This window comes from Athene cunicularia (assembly GCF_003259725.1).
Source record: "Athene cunicularia isolate RWA chromosome 5 unlocalized genomic scaffold, athCun1 chr5_part1, whole genome shotgun sequence".
NCBI classification, from domain to species: Eukaryota; Metazoa; Chordata; class Aves; order Strigiformes; family Strigidae; genus Athene; species Athene cunicularia.
Window position 1 is genome coordinate 45,832,565 of NW_020799101.1, and position 9,634 is coordinate 45,842,198.

A 9,634-nucleotide genomic window follows, 5' to 3' on the forward strand; every position below is an offset into this window, starting at 1 on the left:
GACAAGGTGGTGGTTGCTTGGGAGTCTTTGATTTGGTTTCCCACCTGGCATCCTGTTCTCCTCCAGACTTGTGGAGATGGACCTTTGATGGGCTGATGGCTCCTGTGATGGCCCTGGGAGTAGCACAGCAGGATATTTTTGGACTCCTCCAACTGTGTCTGTGAGTGTACAGAACAGCTTTTATCACACAGTTTCACTGACAGGACCTCTGGACTCCTCAATCAAGGCTGTGGAAAATGATGACTTCATCTTAGTCAGATGAACTGTCAGATGAACTTAGTCAGATGAACTTAGTCAGCTTCATTTCTGTTATGTTCAGTGTAAAAGCAAAAGGGAGAAACTTGAAGACTGCAGAAAGTTAGCTAATGACATTCCCATGTTCAACAGGGTATCGTTATTTGACCTAATGTAATTTTGGGAAGCTGATGGAGAAGATCATCCTCAGTACCATCACACAACACATGCGGGACAACCAGATGATTAGGCCTAGTCAGCATGAAAGGTAGGTTCTGCTTGACAAACCTGATCTCCTTCTACAACAGGGTGACCTGCTTATTGGATGAGGGAAAGGCTGTGGGTATTGTCTACCTGGAATTTAGGAAGGCCTTTGACACTGTTTCCCACAGCATTCTCCTGGCAAAACTGGCTGCTTATGACTTGGATGGGCACATGCTTCACTGGGTGAAAAACTGGTTAACTGGTTGGGCCCAGAGAGTTCTGGTGAATGGAGTTAAATCCAGTTGGCAGCTGGTCATGAGTGGTGTCCCCCAGGGCTCGGTTTTGGGGCCACTCCTGTTTAACAGCTTTACTGATGATCTAGATGAGGAGATTAAGTGCACCCTCAGTGAGTTTGCAGAGGACACCAAGTTGGGTGGGAGTGTTGATCTGCTCGAGGGTAGGGAGGCTCTGCAGAGAGACCTGGACAGGCTGGAGCCATGGGCTGAGGCCAACTGGAGGAGTTTCCATAAGGCCAAATGCCGGGGGCTGCCCTTGGGCTACAACAACCCCCAGCAGCGCTACAGGCTTGGGGAGGAGTGGCTGGAGAGCTGCCAGTCAGAGAGGGACCTGGCGGTGTTGACTGAACAGGAGCCAGCAGTGTGCCCAGGTGGTCAGGAAGGCCAATGGTATCCTGGCTTCTGCCAGGGAATGCAAGTGGGTCTGCAGAATGCCTGATGATGCATGTACAGCATGACCTTGAGCAGCTTGTGGTGTACCCTTAAGAGTCTGGAAAGTCCCAAGAGCTATGTAAACAAGATTAAGGAATGGCAAAGACAATGATAAGAGGAATCATCAACAGGTTAGCAAGGAAAATGTTATCTAATCATGAACTGTTAGTCACTAACTAAACCAATCATATATGAACATATACTTTGTAGAAGGTGATAAAAGGGCTTGTTAGAAGAGTAAAGTAGCCATCTTTGCACACTTTGGCTTGTTGTGTCTGTCCTTACTGCAACAGGCTTGCATCAGAAATAGTGTGGCCAGCAGGGATAGGGAAGGGTTCTTACCCCTGTACTCTGCTCTGATGAGGCTGCACCTCGATTACTGTGTTGAGTTTTGGGCCCCTCACTACAAAAAGGACATTGAATGACTCGAGCGTGTCTGGAGAAGGGCAACGAAGCTGGTGAAGGCTCTGGAGCACAGGTCGTATGAGGAGTGGCTGAGGGAACTGGAGTTGTTTAGTCTGGAGAAGAGGAGGTTGAGGGGAGACCTCATTGCCCTCTACAGCTACCTGAAAGGAGGTTGCAGAGTGCTGGGGATGAGTCTCTTTAACCAAGTAGTAAGCAACAGAACAAGAGGTAATGGCCTCAAGCTGTGCCAGGAAAGGTTTAGATTGGATATTAGGAAGCATTTCTTTACAGAACAGGTGGTTAGGTGTTGGAATGGGCTGCCTGGGGAGGTGGTGGAGTCCCCATCCCTGGAGGTGTTTAAGAGTCAGGGTGACATAGCGCTGAGGGATATGGTGTAGTTGGGAACTGTCAGTCAGTATTAGGTTAATGGTTGGACTAGATGATCTTTAAGGTTTTTTCCGATTGACATGATTCTGTGATTCTGTAATCACAGGCTGAAACAAACTGAAGTGAGGAAAGGTTGCTTAAAAAGCAGCATTATGATCTGACTCTAAACATTCCTTGATTACTTGATGCAAACTTAGATAGAACATAGATTAATGTCTTCCATTAACAGCTAAAATATATTTAAACTTTGAAAAAGATCTTCTAATTAGTGCCACTGTACATATGTGTGTGTGTGATTACTATTTGGAACCTAAGGTTTTTTCAGGTGTTTGAGCATAAATGTTGAAGATAGGAAAATGAAAGGCTAAGCAGATATAATATAGAACTTCAAAAGACAAATATGTTGAGCAGCGCACAACAAATGTAATCATCACATCAGGTGTGTCGGCCTTACAGAGACATTTTATGCTGCCTAATGCTCAATTGAAAGTACTAAACTAGAGCAGAGATCTTTAAAGCAATCTTCTTTATCCAATTTCAAGGATAGTGCTGTTGAGCAGGCTGAATGACAAGTGCAAAACTATCTCTTATCGATATAGTACACTTTACATTTGCTAGTAGCCATGGGTAATGATGATGCCAGTAGCTATAGTTACGGTATGGGAACAATTGCAATGTCAAGCAAGAAGAACAAGCTTCAATCTCTAAACTTCAGAAAAGAGGTAGAACATCCTGTACTAAAAGACAATGTCTGGGTTTGTGTTGAGGATGAGTTATTTGACAACATGGAAAAATGACTATTCGCTTACTTGGCAAAGAAACTAACTTTTGAGTGTTCTGGAAGTGAACTACCTTCATTATAATACTAAAACACACACCTACAGGTCAAAAAGACCCGTGCCCAGGTTAAAACCCTTCTCCTGAGCATGCATAGTAGTAGAAGCATTATGTAAGCCTTATTATAATTGCATGTTAATACTAATCAATTATCATCTAATAGGTGTGTATGGAAAAGTAGTAAAGTCTGATTTTTGTGTCTAAAAGGAGCATGAAACATTGCTGTTGGTGTTCTTGATTTGTGGAAAAGTCCACCAAGCACCCAAACCTGAATAAATACAATACCTCTCCTGAACACGTTAAGATTGTTTTACTGCACACCAGGCATGAATTCACTTTTCAGTTCATGTTGTGAGTCAAATGCACTAGTGGTGCAAATCCAAAATACATTCAGAGCAAAAATTTGTTTTATTTTGATGTAATTTGTAACTGATTAATTGGCACATTTGGAAGAGTGATGTGATTAAGCTTTATATTGCGTTAAGTGAAGAAAAGGCAAAGGCAATAAGAGTATTTGGAAGATAATTTATTGGATTTTGTTGTTTGTGAATTAGCCATTTTTGAAAATTGTGACCACTGTCATTGGTATTGAAATGTTCCACAGTTTGGTTATTTAATTAATTAATTAATTAATTAATTAATTATTTCCTAACTGCAGATAATACAGGTTATTTGCTAAAGTCATGAAACTAAAGCTGTTTTTCAAATACTGTACCTGTTAGTTACAGTAGGGAGGAAAGAGTCTTTCAGAATTTTATCTATGACCTAACTTTTTTGAAATGGAATTTGATATCTTTCCCTGTAAGCAAACTGAAATTTTATTGCTACCTGAAGGAAGAGAAAAAAAAGAAAAAACCATCAACAACAAAAAATTCAGGCTAGGTAGTCAGCTTATGCACATGTTGTAGGAAGAGAGAAACATAACTGGTTTCTTTACACATATTAAACAACAGCATAAACCTCTCCTTCTGTAAGCAGTTGTCTTCATATGCAGGATAGCTTAGTTTTACCAGCCTGGTAAAACTCTTCTTTTCCCTGTCATGTTTCATAAACCACAGGGGCACCAGCCATTCCACAGCACAACAGAGAGTATGTCCAACAGGAAATCTAAGCATCACACTGAAAGGCATAAACCAAGCATCTGAGTTACTTGCCTAATTCAAAACATATATCCTGGGGATGTAATAATCAAAATGTGAAAGCACAGACAGAATTTGCCTACAGGATGAACATAGTATACAGAAAAAAAAATAGATATAATTTAAATAAATTTCTGCCAAGACTCATGGAAATTTACCTTGATTACTGTATATCATATGACTTCAATATCATGCTTTTTGAACTAGATTGCTTAGAACCTAGCTTATATCAAAGCAAAAAAAGAAAAATCTTCATGTAATGAAAAAGATGGTAAAAAAAAAAAAAAAAAAAAAAAAAAAAATGCAGAAGATAGAAAATCTGCCATTTACCAGCAGTTAATTGTTGTTTAATTTGTTTAATAAACAACTTAAGCAGTTGTTTAAGTAAATTATTGTGCTCTAATTCCAATTAATATTTATCTATCATTGTTTTAGTCTTAGGATATCTATTATGGTTTTCAATGTTAGGTTAAGAAGCTTAAATTTGTTCTGTTGATGCTACTTTGCTGTGTTTGGTTGAAGTAATGTTGCATTGGACAGCTACATTAGAACTTTATCCATTTCACAGGGAATAAAAATGGGATAGGTGTAGCACAGCTCTAATTGAAATAAAAGCCCTCAAGAAGTGATGGTGTATGTACATACATACATTTTCTACACCTGAATGGCTTGTCATCTCTGCACTAGAATGACAGTTAAAGGTATTGTTTGGCTGGTTGCAACTAAATAATGTGTTCTGCCCAGTACTAAAAAACAGAAGAAACAATCCATGCACCAGTTATAGAACTGAGAACACAACTGTGTGTATTGTAGATATTTTAAACATTCTATAATAGGTCCTCCAATAGGTGTGATTATTTAGTATGTTTAAGAATGCAATGTAAATGTTTTACATGTTCTAATGTAGTGGTTCAGAGGAGTAAGAGAGCTATAGTGTACCACTGTGGCAATTTTCATAGGATACATACCAAGAACGAACAGGAGGTAAATTTCTGTCTTTACCAATCAAGGTTACCTTGCACCAATCCTTTAATTTCCTCAAATTGTTAATCTATAAAGTTGGTACAGGAAGTTTGATTGACTCAAAAGGTTCCTGTGAGACAACTTGTTTTCCCAAACATAATCTATTTGTCTAACTATCCAGGTATGTCTTCCATTTGTGCAACTGTAATTTTCTGATAACTCTTACTCTATCTGCATACTTTACTCTGAATGCATGCTGCCAGCACCTATACTGGAAACAATTTAAGTGTTGGATGGATTTGTTGACTTTCTATGATTTGAATTTATTCAGATAGATGCATGTTGAGAACATTGCTTAATATTGGTATGTGTGAGCTTCTAAAAATGGAGCTTGCCTTATGCACTTACAGATGCAGTCACTAGATTTATGTTGCCTAGGCAAGTAAATGCAATAGTTCTACAGTGCTTTACCTTTTAGAGATGGGGTTATCTGATGTAATTTTATGTAGCTTACTTCTGACTTAATGGTCATAAAGTCAGAATTCATGAGCAATTCTGACTAAGCTGTAGGTCTTGCATTTCATTTATCATTAACTGGAAGGTGCAGGTACCATCAGCAAAGTCGATATCTTCAGGCACTCCAAACAGCCTCTTATTATTACAATTCATATTTCTAGGCCAGAGGTTTCATAGGAAAATGAAAAATAATAAGGACAATGTTGTAAAGACATGTCTTTGTTTAACTGCAGTAGTGCCCGATAAAAAGAACTGATGAATTCACAGTACATATCGTATCTACCTGAAGGTTCTAGAATCTACAGGTTTTATTCATAAGGAAATCAGGATTACCAGTACCTTCTGCTATCAAGGGCTTTCTGAAAACTGAAGAAATGCAGAAGTGGTAGCTTGTTTTCTTTAGTGATGATATGTTATATGAAGGTAGCTCATAAATAGGGAGACTGAAACTATTTCCTCAAGATCTGGTCTTGTTGGTACTAGGATTCTGGTTAAGATAACACTGTAAAGGAAAATTCTGGGATGACTGTACTGAAGGTAACAGGGAATAACATGGGTACTCCACCCATTATATTTAAATTCTCTTTCCAGGTGTCTTGGTTCAGCAAGGACAGAGTTAATTTTCCCCAACAGAGAGAGGGAAGGGATCTCCAGCCCGGTTATTCATACCATGCTGACCTCAGGTCTGGGTACAGAAGTACGGGAACTTTTTCCTTTGTGGATCTGATGGCAGGAAGCACTGGGCTGTCTGTAACCATTGCCGTATTTCTCTGTATATCTTCTGTCTTGTTCACTGTTATTACTGTTTACTGTGGTTACCATTGCTACAGTTGTTGTTCAGATTGCTTAATACACTGTTGTATTAAATTTCCTCTTATTTTAACCCGGGGTTTGTGCCTCACTTCCAGCTTGACTGGCTGAGGGTGGGGGAGGGACAATGGCAACGTGGTCTCCGGTCCCGAAAGGGCCTAAACCACCACAGAATTTTTGGCACAATAACGTGGGTCACAAGAGGGCTGAAATAAAATTCAAAAAGGGACAGACCCTGAGCAGAGTGTGCTGGAACAATCTGTTAGGTATAATTTTTCTGTTTGTATTTTTCTGTTTGATAAGAAAATGTTTGCAATGCTGGCCCACGTGCTTGCGTTGTGGGGCTGGATTTTTCCTTATATCCACTGTGTGTTCCCAGTGCTGATGTTTGTTGTTGGTTGAAAATGTATAAAGGAGATTGTTTTGTTATACTGGCTACTGACTGCTTATAATGTGTTTGTGTCACTGTGTGTGGGAGCAGGCTGGTACCTGTTTGCTGCCTGGGCTTTTGTTGGGGGTCTCACCCCGTCTATGGGTGAGCCAGGGGAAGAGATCCTCTTGGGTTTTGAGAGTTTCAATTACCCTTGGAGACTGCAGGCCAGTGTGATTGTGGCACAATGCTTTCTGAATGTCTGCCAGATCTTGTTTTTGGCCATGTGGCACTTCTCTAACAACAGCAGTGCCCAGAAACCTGCCCTGAGGTCAGATAATAGTAAGTGACAAGGGGTGTGGGAAAAGATGGGCAAAGGCCTGATTTGCTGGGCACCTCCAATGCTTTGGAATTTCATTCCTGAACAAACGCAGAGCCCTGAAAAGCTGATGGAGTGCTTAGAAAGGGTGTGTTACCAAGCGGGCAAAACCTAGGAGACACAGCTTGCTGCAATGTGTTGGGAACTTGCCCATGCCTACTGTGTCCTCTTTAATACTACCTGCTGCCCTCAAGGGGGAGAAAAGGCTACAGAAAGGCTTCCAGGAGCACAGTGATCAGGGCGTGCAAATAGGGCCTGGCACATCAGAAGGGTGAGGCGCATCAGTTTGAGCGGATGTTCACACAGGCAGGACGAGCAGACAGGGCGCAGATGCTCTCTGGGTTCCTGAACTTATCCATGCTAGCCCCTTTAAGGTCCTCCATGAGTAGACAAAACCATGGTCTCTACTCACATCAAAACCACTGCCAGAAAGAACGTGGTGACCCAGACGGAGCTGCCACGCAAACATGCAGCGGCCCAGGGCCCAGGTGCAGGGAGTGCCTGGGCCTGTCAGTCGTGCCGGAGGGCAGCAGGGACAGCACCTGCGTACACTGAGATCAGCTGGATGACCTGCTCAGCCTGGTGGCAGAACTCAAAGAAGAGGTTGAGAGATTAAGAATTATTAGGGAGTGTGAACGGGAAACTTACTGGTGGAGTAACACCCTAGCACTCCTGAAGCAACAGGAGCTAATGGAATCTCCAAGCGAGGCAGGTGATCCCTCGTCCTCTTGCTATCAGGCAGAAGGAGGGACCCTAAGAGACGAGGGAGGCTGGAATCAGGTCCCTTCCTGCTCATGGAGGCAGGAAAATTCTGTCCCCACCCCCCTCACCCTTCATGGTGTCCCTTCACAATAGATTCGGGGCCCTGGAACTTTTGAACAAAGAAGAGAAGGAGGAGGAAAATGAGACAAACGAAGAAGACCAAGGTCCACCAAGGCCAGGTCGCTTCAGACCAGGTATTAAAACCAGCTCTGAAACGAACCCCAAAAGAGTCGTTGTAGTGGGTGACTCCACTCTAAGCGGTGTCAAAGGCCCCATATGCAGACCAGACCAGTTTCACAGGTAAGTCTGCTGCCTCCCTGGGGCCCACATCAAGGATCTCACAGCAACACTCCCTACCTAGTGAGACTGAAGGATTACTACCCTCTCCTGTTTTTTCAGGTAGGTAGTGATGACATCACCAGGAGAAGGCCTAAAGCAATGAATAGAGACTTCTGGTCCTTGGGAAAACTGCTTAAGGGGTCAGGGGCACAAATTGTGTTCTCCTCCATCCCTTTGGTTGGGGGGATGGATGAGGAAGATTACAGGAGAATTCAGCAGATGAATGGGTGGCTCCAAGACTGGTGTTACCATCAGGGCTTTGGATTCTTCAGTCATGGGTTGGTATACAGGGCACCTGATCTTTTGACATAAGACGGGATGCACCTGTCCCGGAGAGGGAAGGGGATGTTGGGGCAGGAGTTAGCTGGGCTCATAGACAGAGCTTTAAACTAGATTTGAAGGGGGAAGGAGCAAAACATCGGCCCATTTGAAGTGCATGTATACCAATGCACACAGCATGGGTAACAAACAGGAGGAGCTTGTAGCCATGATGAAAGAGGAAAATTACGATGTTGTTGCTATTACACAAACATGGTGGGATGTCTCCCATGACTGGAGTGTGCCAATTGATGGCTACAAGCTCTTTAGGAGGGACAGACAGGGAAGAAGAGGTGGTGGAGTGGCTCTGTATGTTAAGGACTGTTATGATTGCTTCGAACACAGGTGTAGTGAAGACAGGTTTGAGTGTCTTTGCATTAGAGTCAGGGGGAAGGCCAACAGGGCAGATGTTGTAGTAGGATGTTGGAGAACGGCTTGCAGAGAGCAAGGCCATAGCTCCCTGCAGGAGCTGGTCAGCCATAGCTCCCTGCAGAAGTCGGTCCCAGCCACCTGAGGTAAACAAAGGAAAGAACCCAGGGTACAGTTACGTAAACAAGGATGAAGATCCAGGGCTCAGTTGTGCTAGCGAGGATTGTTGTGAGAACACAGAGATAAGTTGGGGGCACATTACGACCTTGGGGGTGAAGGGAAACAACCCTGGGAGAGAAGCAGGTTCACAGGAAGAAAGATGTTTATGCATACCAGAGATGCCACGAGGGGCTGGGATATTATAATGTGATCTTTTAAATGTACCCAATGGCTGAGACATTATAATGTAGTTTCTTAAATGTATCCAATAGAGTTACAAGTTGTGTATTGTAGATTGCTTATATAAGGTGTGATTTCTTTCAATAAAGTTGAAGCTTGCTCTATCATTTACATTGAATCGGCTGCTTGCTTGCTCCGCCTGCCTCAGTAGGAGTCTACTATAGGCCACCCAACCAGGACAGAGAGGTGGATGACATGTTTTATAGGCATTTAGATGAAATCTCACAATCGCTTGCCCTTGTTCTTGTAGGAGACTTTAACTTCCCAGACATCTTCTGGAAATACAACATGGCAGAATGAGACCGGTCCCGGAGATTCCTAGAATGTGTGGGAGACAATTTCCTGACACAGCTGGTGAGTGAACCAACCAGAGAAGCTTCCTTACTGGATCTCCTCTTTGTGAACAGAGAAGGGTTGGTGGACGATGTGGAGGTTGGAGGTCGACTAGGGCACAGCGATCATGAAATAATAGAGT